At 36.1% G+C, this 13,433-nt stretch overlaps 1 pseudogene; it reads right to left on the bottom strand.

Annotated features, from left to right (window-relative positions):
- LOC150031839 (uncharacterized) overlaps positions 1 to 12,031 on the bottom strand; it is a 30,346-nt pseudogene extending 18,315 nt beyond the window's left edge.
- Between the last annotated feature and the right edge of the window lie 1,402 nt (positions 12,032 to 13,433).

Raw genomic sequence — 13,433 nt, 5'->3', positions numbered from 1 at the left:
TTGTCAATTTGAACATTTCAAATTGACCCAAAACCTGACTCTCAACTTGTATCCAAGCTACCAAGAGGACCTTATGAACCTATAGCTCGAAGCTCCAACGATACGTGAATAACTGACTAAACTCTTTAGTCACGATATCCACCATCCGTTAACTACCAGGCATTCCACTAAAGACCGACAGTTGAACTCTTCTTGCCATAGATATATTTCTATGTCCATTGGATATAACCAATCATCAGTACGATGACCCTTCATAGATGCTCGTAATTATAGTAGGCCAATTTACCATTTTGCCCCTGTAATTACATCTTCCTCTTTAAGTACCACTGATCCCTCTAATGAACAATACAACATAGTCCTACTATGTGTGAACACCTTTCGGGCCATGAGAAGGTGTGTGGCGCCACATCGTTCAAGCCCTGGAATCAACCGTTATGAGAGCTATCTATCTACTTGCCCCCACCTCGGGGATGGAGTGAATTCCATCTTGTGTAGCTAAGTTCCCAACTCCCAAGTCAGACGAATCCTCAAAATGTTAGGTTTGAGTCGGCGTTCTGGCCACTCGCACCCATGCAAATCAAAGGACCGCCCTCAATGGCAAAAGTTCCCAACTCACTCAGGATTGAGGTCATGTTACCTATGGTCATCCTAGTGAAGTGAAGTCTCAGTTATGTACGGTGTTATATAACGAGACGTTAACACTTCGTGGTCAGGTCTTATACAAACTCTTTGTATAGGACACCCCCACTCGCATGTCCCCTACACGAATGATCAGGATCAGACCATCTGTGACAAGTCACAAAACTTGTGACCATTCCACAAAGCGGGTCGCATCCGTAGTGTTACCAGGATAAAGTTTCCCTCCTATATCCATATACTACAGACCATTTTGGTTATCACTCAAGACATGATCCACTTATATGTCACCACATACATGCTTGAGTCACATACAGATAACCAGGGATTTTATGTTTATTGGTTTGTGGTAAAATCTAAATGTGCAAAATCAAGTAGTGAAGTAAATATCATTTATATCATACATCATAAGTGTTCGTACAAAGTTTTTTACAAACTACTAGACACGAGACTTTTGGACACAAACCCCAACAATCTCCCATTTGTCCTAAAGTGAACTGAGGAGTAAAAGTAAACAAGCACAAAACAATAAACTAGGGCATAAAAACCCAGTGCAACAAAATCTCCCACTTTCCCTAGTCCAGTCGCGGGTGGTCCTGTAGACCCATGCTCTGAAGGTTACTCTCAAACACTGTAGCCGTGAGAGCCTTCGTAAACGAATGAGCAACATTTTTCTTCAAGTCGATCTTCGTGACAATCACGTCACGTCGATGCACTATCATGCGTATCAAATTTAACATGGCAACAGGTGAGAAAGTCTCCTTATAGTCGACTCCCTCCACCTGGGTATAACCCTTTGCCACAAGTCGAGATTTGAAGGTTTGCACCTTCCCATCAGCATCTCGTTTGCGCTTGTAGATCCATTTACAACCTATAGGTCTTACCTCATTAGGTTGATCTACAACATGCTATAGCGAGTTGAAGTATATCGACTCCATCTCGAGATTCATGGCTTTGACTCATTCATCTCGGTCAACATCCTCCATTGCTTTTTTATAGAACAACGGGATAGTTTTGTTCATAAGGTTTTAGTTGTCTTGAAACATATGCTATTACTTTTCCATGTTGCATCAATACACAACCAAGCCCCTTCTTCGATGCGTCACCGTACATAGTTAAACCCCCTGATCCGTCAGGTATGGTGAGAATAGGGGTTGTGGTCAACTTTTCTTTTAGTTCCTGGAAGCTTTGCTCACATGCTTGGTTCCAAACAAAAGGATTATTCTTCTTAGTAAGGTTAGTTAAGGGAAATGCTATACTTGAGAAGTTTTTCCACAAATCGTCTATAATATCCTGCTAATCCAAGGAAGCTGCGCACTTCGCTGACTGTTGTTGGGCGAGGCCACTTGCTAACTATTTCAGTTTAAGCAAGATCTACTGAGATTCCTTCTTGCTTTACAATATGCCCTAGGTAGGCAACGGTTCAGTTCCGGGAATTAGATCTATACAAAATTCTATTTCTCGATTCGGTGGTAAACCCAGTAGCTCTTCTGGGAATACATCTTCAAATTCTCTTATTACAGGGATGGCCTTAATTTCATCCTTTTGGTTTCGTAAATCTACTATGCTTGCTAAATATGCCCAAGCTCCATGGTTGAGCAAATGCTTAGTTTTTAAGGCTGAAATTATTCTTGGGACTGATTGTGTATTAGAACTCTTAAACTTAATCTTGGTTCCTGCTAGAAAGGTGAAGATGACCTCCTTATTATGGCAATCTATGCTTGCATAGTTTGTTGCTAACCAGTCCATACCTAGTATTATGTCGAAATCACTTATATCTAGGATGATAAGGGTCACCTCTAGTTTATGTCCTGATACTGACAATTCACAGTTTTCTACTACTGAGTGGGCCAACATAGATACTTCGGCAGGAGTAGCTACGGATAGAATGTAGCCTAAGGGTTTTGATGTTAATTGGGCATGTTGTGCAAATGTTGTAGAGATGAATGAATGACTAGAGCCCGAATCAAATAAAGTGAAGGCATAATACACGAGGATGGGTAATGTACCTGTAACCACTGCATCTTGATTTTCTGCCTCTTGACGTGTAACAGCAAACACCCGTCCTTTCTGTTGTTGAGTAACCTTGTTACTAGTAGGCTGGGTGGTCTGGGCAGTTGATACTTGGTTGATGAACTTTGGGCAAGCCCTTGCATAGTGACCCGTCTGGCCACATTTGAAACACACCCTTATGTTCTGAAAACATTGCCCCTGATGGTGTTTTCCACAATTTCTACACTTAGAATATGTAAATGTCTGGCTCTCCTGTTGTGACTGTATGCCCTGAGTGTTTTGGGAAATTTTTGCTTGCCGTTGTGAACGTTAGAAGCCTTGTTGGGTGAATTTCCTCTTTTGATTTGGCATGAATCCTCATTCTGAAGTTGAGGTTTTGGCAACAAGATCTACTTCCATGAGTAAGGCCGATTCGAGGGCAAGAGCATACTCTTTATGTCGGAAAGTAGTAACAATGCCTCGAATGCCTTCTCTTAATCCCCAAATAAACTTTTCCACCTTCTTCTCTTCTGTGTCTACTAGTCGAGGGACAGAGTAAGACAAGTGATCAAATTTTCGTTCATACTCTGCCACTGACATATTCTCTTGACGAAGATTAAGAAATTCCACTTCCTTTTGATATCTCACTGTCAAAGGGAAATACTTGTTGTAAAAAGCCTGATTGAGCTACTGCCATGAGACTGTACCTTTGATTGTTCTTTGTGTGGAGTCCCACCAGAACTTTGCATCGCCTTTTAACATGAAGGTGGCACAATTTACTTTCTGTTCTTCTGGGATGTTCATATGGCGGAAAATAGTTCTATTTCTATCCAATTCAATGTTATAGTTGGATGTACGGATGATTCGTCAAATATTGAAGGATGGAACGTCATGTATTCTCAAATCATTTTTCTTTTTTTTTTTTAACTCATACCTTATGTCTACTAAATTATTTACTAAATTACTCGTTTGAAAATTCCACTTACCAGCGTATTTGGCATGGCTATGGGCATCACTTAACAGGCCGAACCATCAGACACCACAACTCTTCTAATGCAATAGAGCCTATTTGGCCCAAACGCTCAGATACCAAAACTGTAACGTCTGGATCCTTAAACCTTATGATCCGACTGCTACGACATGCATACTTAGACTTTTCTATCATGAGATGAGTTTTGGTTGAAATTTCAAAGAACATATCTAAATTTTATTAATTAGATAGAAAAACTATATAGAAATTTATTTATCAAAACACCAGGATCCATAAAACATTAGCGTGGTGGTACAAAATGCATGTGTTTGTAATAGTGAGTTTGATGGTTGGCCATTTGAGCGACATCCAACTTTGCCCTCTACACTGTGTTCTTACCTACAAAATCTGTAATAATATAGGATGAGTACATAATATACCCAATAAGTAGTTCTCACGTAGGGTAGTGACCAAATGCACAATCACAAGCAACATGTCATGAAAACATATGATTGGGACCGAAAACGTATAATAACATGTGGTGGTCGGTTATGCTTCCAACATAAATCTCTCTGCCCTGATAGGAAGATGAGGACCTAAGCGAAACTAACCCATCTAATGATTAGCGGGTCATGCAGTCAGTAGGGCCAGAGTCGCATCCAACATCAACCATTAGCATAAACGTTATGCTTCCAACATAAATCTTTCCGCCCTGATAGGAAGATGAGGACTTAAGCGAAAACTAACCCATCTGATGATTAGCGGGTCATGCAGTCAGTAGGGCCAAAGTCGCATCCAACATCAACCATTAGCATAAACGTTATGCTTCCAACATAAATCTTTCCGCCCTGATAGGAAGATGAGGACTTAAGCGGAAACTAACTCATCTGATGATTAGTGGGTCATGCAGTCAGTAGGGCCAGAGTCGCATCCAACATCAACCATTAGCATAACCATAAGATTAGACTGGAAGCATAACTTACACCTAATTAAAACTTGGTTTTAACGTAATCGTGAACAAACATAATGCATGGGGTCCCTTGTAGAGAAACGTGTTCTAAACATGTAATACAATATAACAATTAACATAACCATGCAACATAATAAAGGTACACTACCATAGAACATTTAAAGAGAGGGTGAGATAAACTACTTACCTTGACTGTGATCTAATTATTCCTTATTATTCTTTATGATTTTATCATCAGAGTTTTCCATTTTTAAATCAAAAGAAGAAATTTGGGCAGCACTTTACCCGAGCTTTTCTCTTTTAATCTTCACAGAACTTCCTCACTCACACTTACTTTTTCACACGATACTATGTTACTGAGATTTGTTTGAGAATGGGTTAATTCGGCAAAGGGTCCTATTTATAGTAGTTTTCAGCTCTTCTCAGTGTGACAAATCATCGTACAAGTGGCTTCTTTAAAATTACTTATGGTTTATGGATTCCTCTCAATAAGACACCTAATTTTGGCTAATGTTTGCCCTTACGTCATCATTCTTTGTTTGTATTCAATTTTAGGGTTTTTCCATGTATAATCTATAAGCTCGTGGCCAAATTCAACGCATAATTCGCGCTTCTGTCCAAATCTCGCTCACTCTGCTCTTAAAATCTCGCTCTCTCCCGTTTTCTTGCTAGGAATTTACTCTGGATCTTTCTTGCTGGAAATCCCGCTCTCTCCACTCTCGCTCTTAAATTTTCTCTTCCGTCTCGCTCTCTCCAGCTTTCTCGCTCTCGCTCTCGCTCTCCCGCTCCCGCTCTTTCCTACTGTCTCGCTAAGAATAGCTCTCTTTACTCTCGCTCTCTCAAACTTCCTTGCTACAATTCTCGCTCTCTCCAATTTTCCTTCAATCTCGCTCTCTCCAGGGATCTCGCTCTTTCTACTTCCGCTAGCATCGCTCGCTGGGTTTCTCGCTCTCCAATTCTTCCTTCGATCGCGCAGCTCTCTTCTCAAAATCTCGTTTTCTCCAGTTTTCTCGCTGGTGTGGCTCTCGCTCTCTCCCACTTTCTCGCTCCCGCTCGCTCCCTTATTCATTATCTTTTGGATAATGAATAAATTTCCAATTTCCAATTTATTTTTTTTTTTTTCTAAATTTCCACCCCTTTAAATAAAATTTCGTTCTGCTTATTATTTGATATTTAATTTCCTGTATGCGTACAAATCTGGGTCGTTACAGAATCTAATAGTCACTATTGTTCAATCCATAATTTTTTAACATCCTCAACAATTCTGTGTAAGTATAACCCCTCATTTAGGTCCTAGAGTCCCGCCCTAATGAGCCAACCTTAGGGAAAAGTCGTTTAGGACAAGAGACTAAAGCAACCCTATCCATATCTGGAGATCAAATAAAGAGTTGTACAAAACTGTCATCCTTTAGGGGGACACCCACAATGCCACGAGGCGATGCACAAAAACTTTATCCAACCTAATGAAAGAGACCGAGGGATATGTTGTCACACGTCCCGCTCCCAATTACTATGAACACTCTCTCCATTCACCTTGGTATTGACCTACTCAAATGCCACCCGTAGGGGGACACTTTTGGTGCCTCGAGGCCGAGGATAGATCTCACGGTGTGAACTTTTAGGGAGAAACGTGTAGAGGTTAAAATGAAGTATCATATACCTCATTTACCTCCCACTGAATCTTCTACCTAGGGTTCATTAACTTAGAAAATCTGGCTACTAATTTTATCTAAGTGATTTGTTTAATTTGCTAAAAAACAACACTTGCTTTTAATGATTAAACAACTTTGATTCAAGTCTTATTAAACTCTTTAACAGACTTTCATCAAATTTGCATGCATGTAACACATCTATCTAATTCACCTTTTCAGGTAGGTTCCTAGGTAGGGGTACGACGTTTCCATTGACTTAAATACCCCAGCCTAGCCAAAACCAGCCTTAGCCAAAAGGTCCCTTATAGATACATTTGTTACATATTTAATCTTTTATTAGGAATCATCTTAATCTTATTAAATCGATTTAAAAGATTAAACTTAGATTTCTAATTTTATTATAAATGTGATTTTAGGTCTATCTCAATCAAATTTTAAAACTCTTTTAAAAAAAATGATTAAAGCCTAAGGTTTGCTTACAACTCTTTATTATTGATTTTAATTCTAATTTCATTAATTATAACACTTATAAGAAATGAAACAATTAAACCAATTTACATTGCAAGCTAGACATACATAAGTTATTTATAACAATTACAAATTAACCTAAGGTAATGTCATGTTTTATGCAATGTTCATTCATTACTAATATATAACTTTTATATAAACAAGTAATGAATTAAGCTATAACACACAATCCATACAAACATACAACCTTATATTATAACATTTATAATATAAATGATGCATGGAGATGCTATAATGCATGCATATATTATAACTCTTATATTATATGATGCATGAGCATGTTTAAAGTAATTTAAATCATGCATACTAATATATTATAACACTTATAATATAAAATGATGAATGAAAATAAATACATAACCTATGGTGGGTTTTAAAACTATATAACATACATTATGATATATAAAATAAACATACATCACATGTATATTTAAATAAAGTTGATGGACCGGGAAAGTAATTCTCAAAACCAAAAAAGAAAAAGTTAAACTATTACAAAAGTTAAGTCCTCTGGTTCGGAACAAGTGAACCAGGTCTTGAACCAGCCTTGCAGCTTGATCGTGTAGCAAATCTCCTGATTGTCGAGCAACGAGCAACGACTATCATATACTGCGCAATCGTCTACCCATCGAGCGTCTACGCGATCATGCAGCCAACACAACACGATCATGTAGCAAACTCTACACGATCGCCTAGCATTAGCTATGCAATCGTTTAGCAAATGCTACACGATCGTGCAAAAAACTCTACAAGAACCCATAGCAAAATCTAAACGATCGTTTAGCTTTAGCTACACGATGCGACCACCGTTTCGTCTTCTCCATCGAAATGCACTGCAACCTTCACGTCTAAAGCTCCACGAATGACTCAAAACAAAATGAATACAGACTCGATTGCAAGTTTAATGCCCAAAAATGCAAGGGTCCTTACAAATTAACTTTTGTAGTTTAAACAAAAAGCAAAAACAGAGACAACTATCCTTAAACAACCATCCACATACATTTAACGATTAAACACAATGCAGAAATTAAAACCCACCAAATTGTATACGATTTCAATACAGAAAATGGAATTTGGAATCAGAACTACAACCTAGCTCTGATACCAATTGAAGGAATTCGTTTTACAGAGAACCTATGAGCAGAAGAGGATCGTCCAAATCCCATTCTGATTGAAAACAAACGTTTACAGTAAAACATACAGATTATGCATCTTAATAAAAATTACAGCATGCTTTTAAACTAGAAAAAGGGTTCAAGTGATTATACCTTTGAAGAACTCTTCTACATGTAAATCCCTCGAACTATCAGGAACTCCTTGAACAGTCACGAACTCTCCAAACAGCAACAAATCTCGAACCAAAAGGTGAAGACACTACCACTTGGTATCCTTAGTATTCTTAAGGTAAGAACCCATGAGTGGTAGGCACTGGCTATTTTAGTTTGGAGGAAGTTTGTGAGTTTGGTGGAGAAAGACGATTGAGGAAGAACAACACTATCGCATAGAGAATTCTTCAATCGTGTAGTCTCTAAAGAGTTATCGTATAGCCTCTGAATAAATCGTATAATCTCTCACTATTCGTGTAGATTAGTTTTGGAATAATCAAAATCATATTTTATTTATTCCACTTTGCCATAAAAACCAACTAACTTCCTACTAAGGTGGTTAGACAGAAAAATGGATTAATTATCCAAATAATTAATAATATGAATAAATATGATAATTAACTTATCATATTATATTTATAAATTATAGTTTTAATATTACATCATATACAATATAAACTATAGTTCTTTTTCTCTATTTTATGGTATTTAATATAAATCATATTTATATTAAATTTAACAACTATTTGAATCTCATTCAAATAAATATTACTTCAATTAAACTATAATGTATCAAATATATTATATCATATATAATTGAATCAATTTAATTATATCATATATAATTAAATTCCCTCTTATTAATTTGGACATTTCAAATTAACCCAAAAACTATTCCTGACTAAATTCTTTTGAACTACCAAGGAGACCTTATGGATCTATAGTTTGAAGCTCCAATGGTACGTGAATAATTAAGGGCTAGTTGCATAAATAGAATTCAAGCCCAAAATAATAGAATATGTAGTACAAGGATAAAATAATTGTTTATATAGATCAAAAAATGGTAGAAGACTAAAAAATCCATGCCTAGCCACCATTTTGTTCGTTTCTTCTCGGTTTTCTCAAATTAAAAACTATCACTGATAGCAGCTATTAGTGATAACCACCGATAGCTGCTATCAGCTACTATCGTTGATAGCTTCTATCAATTGTTATCGATGATAGTTGCTATCAGCGATAGCTTTCAATTTGAGAAAATTTAATACAATCTTGAAATATTAGCTTTTAATTTGCTAACAATTATCAGTAGCTATCATTGATTCACTTTCATTAATTGGAATCAACGTTGAAATATTACTACTTAAGGATATCAGTGGCTATCAATGATAGATTTATAAATAGTGATCAACTTTGAAAGAAGACCAACAACTTTGATTACCATAGTAGTTATCAATAATAATCTTTTATCATGGCTATCACTGATAGTAGCTATCAGTCGTTATCACTGATGGACTTTCGTCAATTAGAATCAACCTTGAAATATTAACACTTAAGGCTATCAATGATAGACTTCTATAACTGGTTATCACCTTTGAAAGAAACTCGATATATAGATATCACATAAGTTTTATCACCAATATCACTAACATCACTCATATTGTGGTTATCAGTGATAGCTTCTTTCACTGATAACATCACTGATAAGATGCTATCAATGATCTCACTAAAAGATGCTATCAATATCTCACTGATATCATGCTATCAGTCTATCACCGATAACGTGCTATCAATGGTAGCTTCTATCACCGATAACGTGCTATCGGGTAGCTTCTATTATCGATAACATGCTATTAGTATTAGCTTTTATCACTGGTAACATGCTATTAGTAGTAGCTTCTATCAATCATAGTCACTGAACACTTTTTTGCCCCTTTCTTGTCCTTCCCAAACATTTATAAATCTCTTTTCTTTTCGATGATAGCTTCTATCACTAATAAACATGCTATTAATGATAACTTCTAGGCATTCCACTTACATTTTAGTTCGAGATTCAACTTTATTAATTAAATTCACTAAGTTGGCTATCGATGATAGATTTCTATAAGTGGCTATTAACTATGAAAATATAATCAAAGATTAAGCTATCATGATAGAAAATATTAGTGGCTATCACTGATAGGCTTTCATTTGCTATTTATATTTATTATTTATTATAATATTCAAATTTGATGATTGGCTTGTTGGTTTAAGTCACTTATGAATTGAGTACTTTCAAGTCCTGGGTACGGAACTCAGCCTCATAATTCTTGTGAAAAAAAAGGAAGAAAAAATTCAAATAAAGGAAAGAAAAATTTTAAAAAGAAGAGAAAAAGAAGAAGCAAAAACTTAAAAAAGGAAAGAAAATTAAATAGAAAAAAAGGAAGTAAAAACCTGAAAAATGAAAGAAAAACTAAGAAAAGAAAAAGAAAGGGAAGAAGCGAAAAAATCGGAGAAAAAAAAGAAAATAAAATAATAAAAAAGATAAAGGAAGAAGCAAAAACTGAGAAAATGAAAAGAAAAAAAAATAGCAAAAAAAAAAACTGAGAAAGAAAAGAAAATGAAAAAAGGAAGGGAAGAAGCAAAAATCGAAGAAGAGAAAGAAAATAAAAAGACTAAAAAAAGGTGTACAACAAGATAAGACAAGGAAGGGTGAAATTGGAAATTAAAAAAAATCAAAGATTGACTAGTCAACTCATCCATATTTACAAATATTTTAAAGATGTAATATATTTTTAGATTTTTTTCTCTTATTCTACTATGTATTACAAATATCCAATAATTAATTAAACTCTTTAATCACATTATCCATCATCCGTTAACTGTCGAGCACTCCACTAAAGGCCGACAGCTGCACTCTTCGCACTACATATATATTTTTGTGTCCATTGGATATAACCAATCAACAGTACGATGACCCTTCACAAATTGCTCATAAGTACAACTGGGCCAAATTACCGCTTTGCCCCTATAGTTACATCTAACTCCTTAAGTACCACTAATCCCTCTAATGAATAATAGATCATAGTCCCACTATAACTAAACCCCTCTGGGCCAGGAGAGAGTGTGGCGCCACATTGTTCAAGACCTGGAATCAGACCTTAAGGGAGCAATTTATCTACTTACCCCTACTTCGGAGAAGGAGTAAATTCTATCTTCTGTAGCTAAGTTCCCAGCTCCCTAATCAGATGAATCCTCAAAATTGTAGGCTTGTTGAGTCGGCGATCTGGCCACTCTCACCCATACAAATCAAAGGACCGCCCTCATAGACAAGAGTTCACAACTCATTCAGGATTAAGGTAATGTTACATATGGTCATCCTAGTGAAATGAAAGTCTCTATTATGAACGGTGTTATATAATGAGACTAAACATTTCGTGGTCCGGTCTTATACAAACTCCTTTGTATAGAATATCCCCGCTCGCATGTCTAATACATGAATGATCAGGATCAGATCATTTGTAGCACTTTACAACATTTGTAACACCTACAAAGCGGCCATATTCGTAGTGTCACCAGGATAAGGCACCCAGCCTTATCCATATACTACAAACCATTTAGGTTATCACTTAAACATGATCCACCTGTATGTCTCCACATATATGTTTAAGTTACAACGATAACCTTGGATGTTAGTTTATTGGTTTGTGGTTAATGCAACTAAAATATCACATATTTCAAAGACAAAATGAATAAAATATCATATATTATTAATCACATACAAGTTTTTTAGTACAAGGTTTACAAACTATAGGACCCTACGAGATTTAGGGCATCAACCCTAACAGAAACATCGTCTTTAAACATGCATGGAAGCATTTACTCACAATTCTTCCAGACCTCTTAAAAGAAAAGCCTACAACCCTATTTTTGACATGGTGTGCTAAGATGTAAAAGAACATGGCAACCATTCTTCTACGCTTACATTTTTTGTACCTCGTAGTTCTCCACTAACCCTAAGAATCATACATAATTTATTGAATGTATATCTGTCCGTTCTTATCTGATTAACACAACTCATGTCATTCTCCTAAACCAACGATTGAAGATGACACATTTGATACATAGCCCTAGTGAAAAGAGGATCATATTCCTTCCTTAGAGAGAAAACTATCTGATGGGCACAGAGGGCAACACACATTGTAGGAATTTCAAGAAGAAGAGCTCTCAAACCAAGGTGTACATACTAAGGGGAAGGGCAAATTGTGTACAAAACTAGGTGGAGCCCATGTAGTTAATCCATTGTAATCAAATTAACACTTTAGGTGGGATCAATATGATTGTAGCGATGGAAGTAATCGCCACACATGGGCCCCACAAGTAGTTTATGTTTATGGGATTGACTAAACAATCATAAAGGTAAACGTGTGAGCCACCATTCATTAATTGGATTGCAAGCCTTAAACTTGTAATTTAACCCTAATTAACTTAATGTTACATCAACTTTTATGCCCACAATTTTTTTCTTTATAGAGGAGGTTGAGGGGTCACAAATTATGTACTTTTGCTTGGGACATTTTTACCCCTAAATTGACAAGTTGATTATGTGTCAATTTTGACCAGATGAAAAAAGAAAGAGTGAAAGAGTTGACACATTGCATTTTTCAAGCATGATGTATATATTTCCATACATTTGGAAAATATTTCACAATTCTAGATTTTTTTTTTCTTTGTAAACAAAGGTTGGTTTAGGCATTTTGCTGCTTTGTAGAAATCTGTTCATATTTATAGAAACATTTTATTAAAGGCAATTTTTTCCAACTTATCTTAGTCTTAAAACATATCTCACTTACTCTAATACTTTTGAAAAGGACTTTTTTATTTTACGTTTAATTTTCATTTTTTAAGACACCAAGTGGTTTCATCTTTGAACTTTTAAAATAGACTTTTTAGTTTCAAATTTTAAAGAATGGGTTTAAAAGGCCAGCAAATTTTTTTGATATTTTTAGATCAAAAATTAATTTTAAAAAACTATCTATTTCCCCAAAAAATTTACCGAGATTTCCTTCTAGAGCGAGATCCTCAAGCATTTTTTAACAAACTGTCTTCCTAGCGATGCTCACTAGATTCAGCCCACATTTCTAGCGAGATTTCCTTCTAGAGCGAGATCTCCATCACAAAATTAGCGAGATTTTCTTCTAGAGCGAGATCCTCAAGCATTTCTTTAACAAACTGTCTTCTTCGTAGCGATGCTCACGAGATTCAACCCACATTTCTAGCGAGATTCCCTTTTAGAGCGAGATCCCCATCACAAAATTAGCGAGATTTCTTTCTAGAGCGAGATCCTCATCACAAAGTTAGCTTCACCCACTTAACTTCCTTGTCGAGGGTTGAAGTTTCGACTTATATATGTCAAAACTTCAACCTTCGACAACCTAATATACAAAATTAGCGAGATTCCCTTCTAGAGCGAGATCCTCATCACAAAATTAGCGAGATTTCCTTTTCCTTGTCGAGGGTTGAAGTTTCGACTTATGTATGTCGAAACTTCAACCCTCAACAACCCTAATATACATATTGTTTCCAAGTTTTTCTTTGTTTGT

The sequence above is a fragment of the Benincasa hispida genome, chromosome 12 (assembly GCF_027475165.1).
Source record: "Benincasa hispida cultivar pf3 chromosome 12, pf3_genome.v1.1, whole genome shotgun sequence".
NCBI lineage: Eukaryota > Viridiplantae > Streptophyta > Magnoliopsida > Cucurbitales > Cucurbitaceae > Benincasa > Benincasa hispida.
Note: the sequence above shows the minus strand (reverse complement) of the source record. Positions and strands in the feature narration are given on the sequence as shown.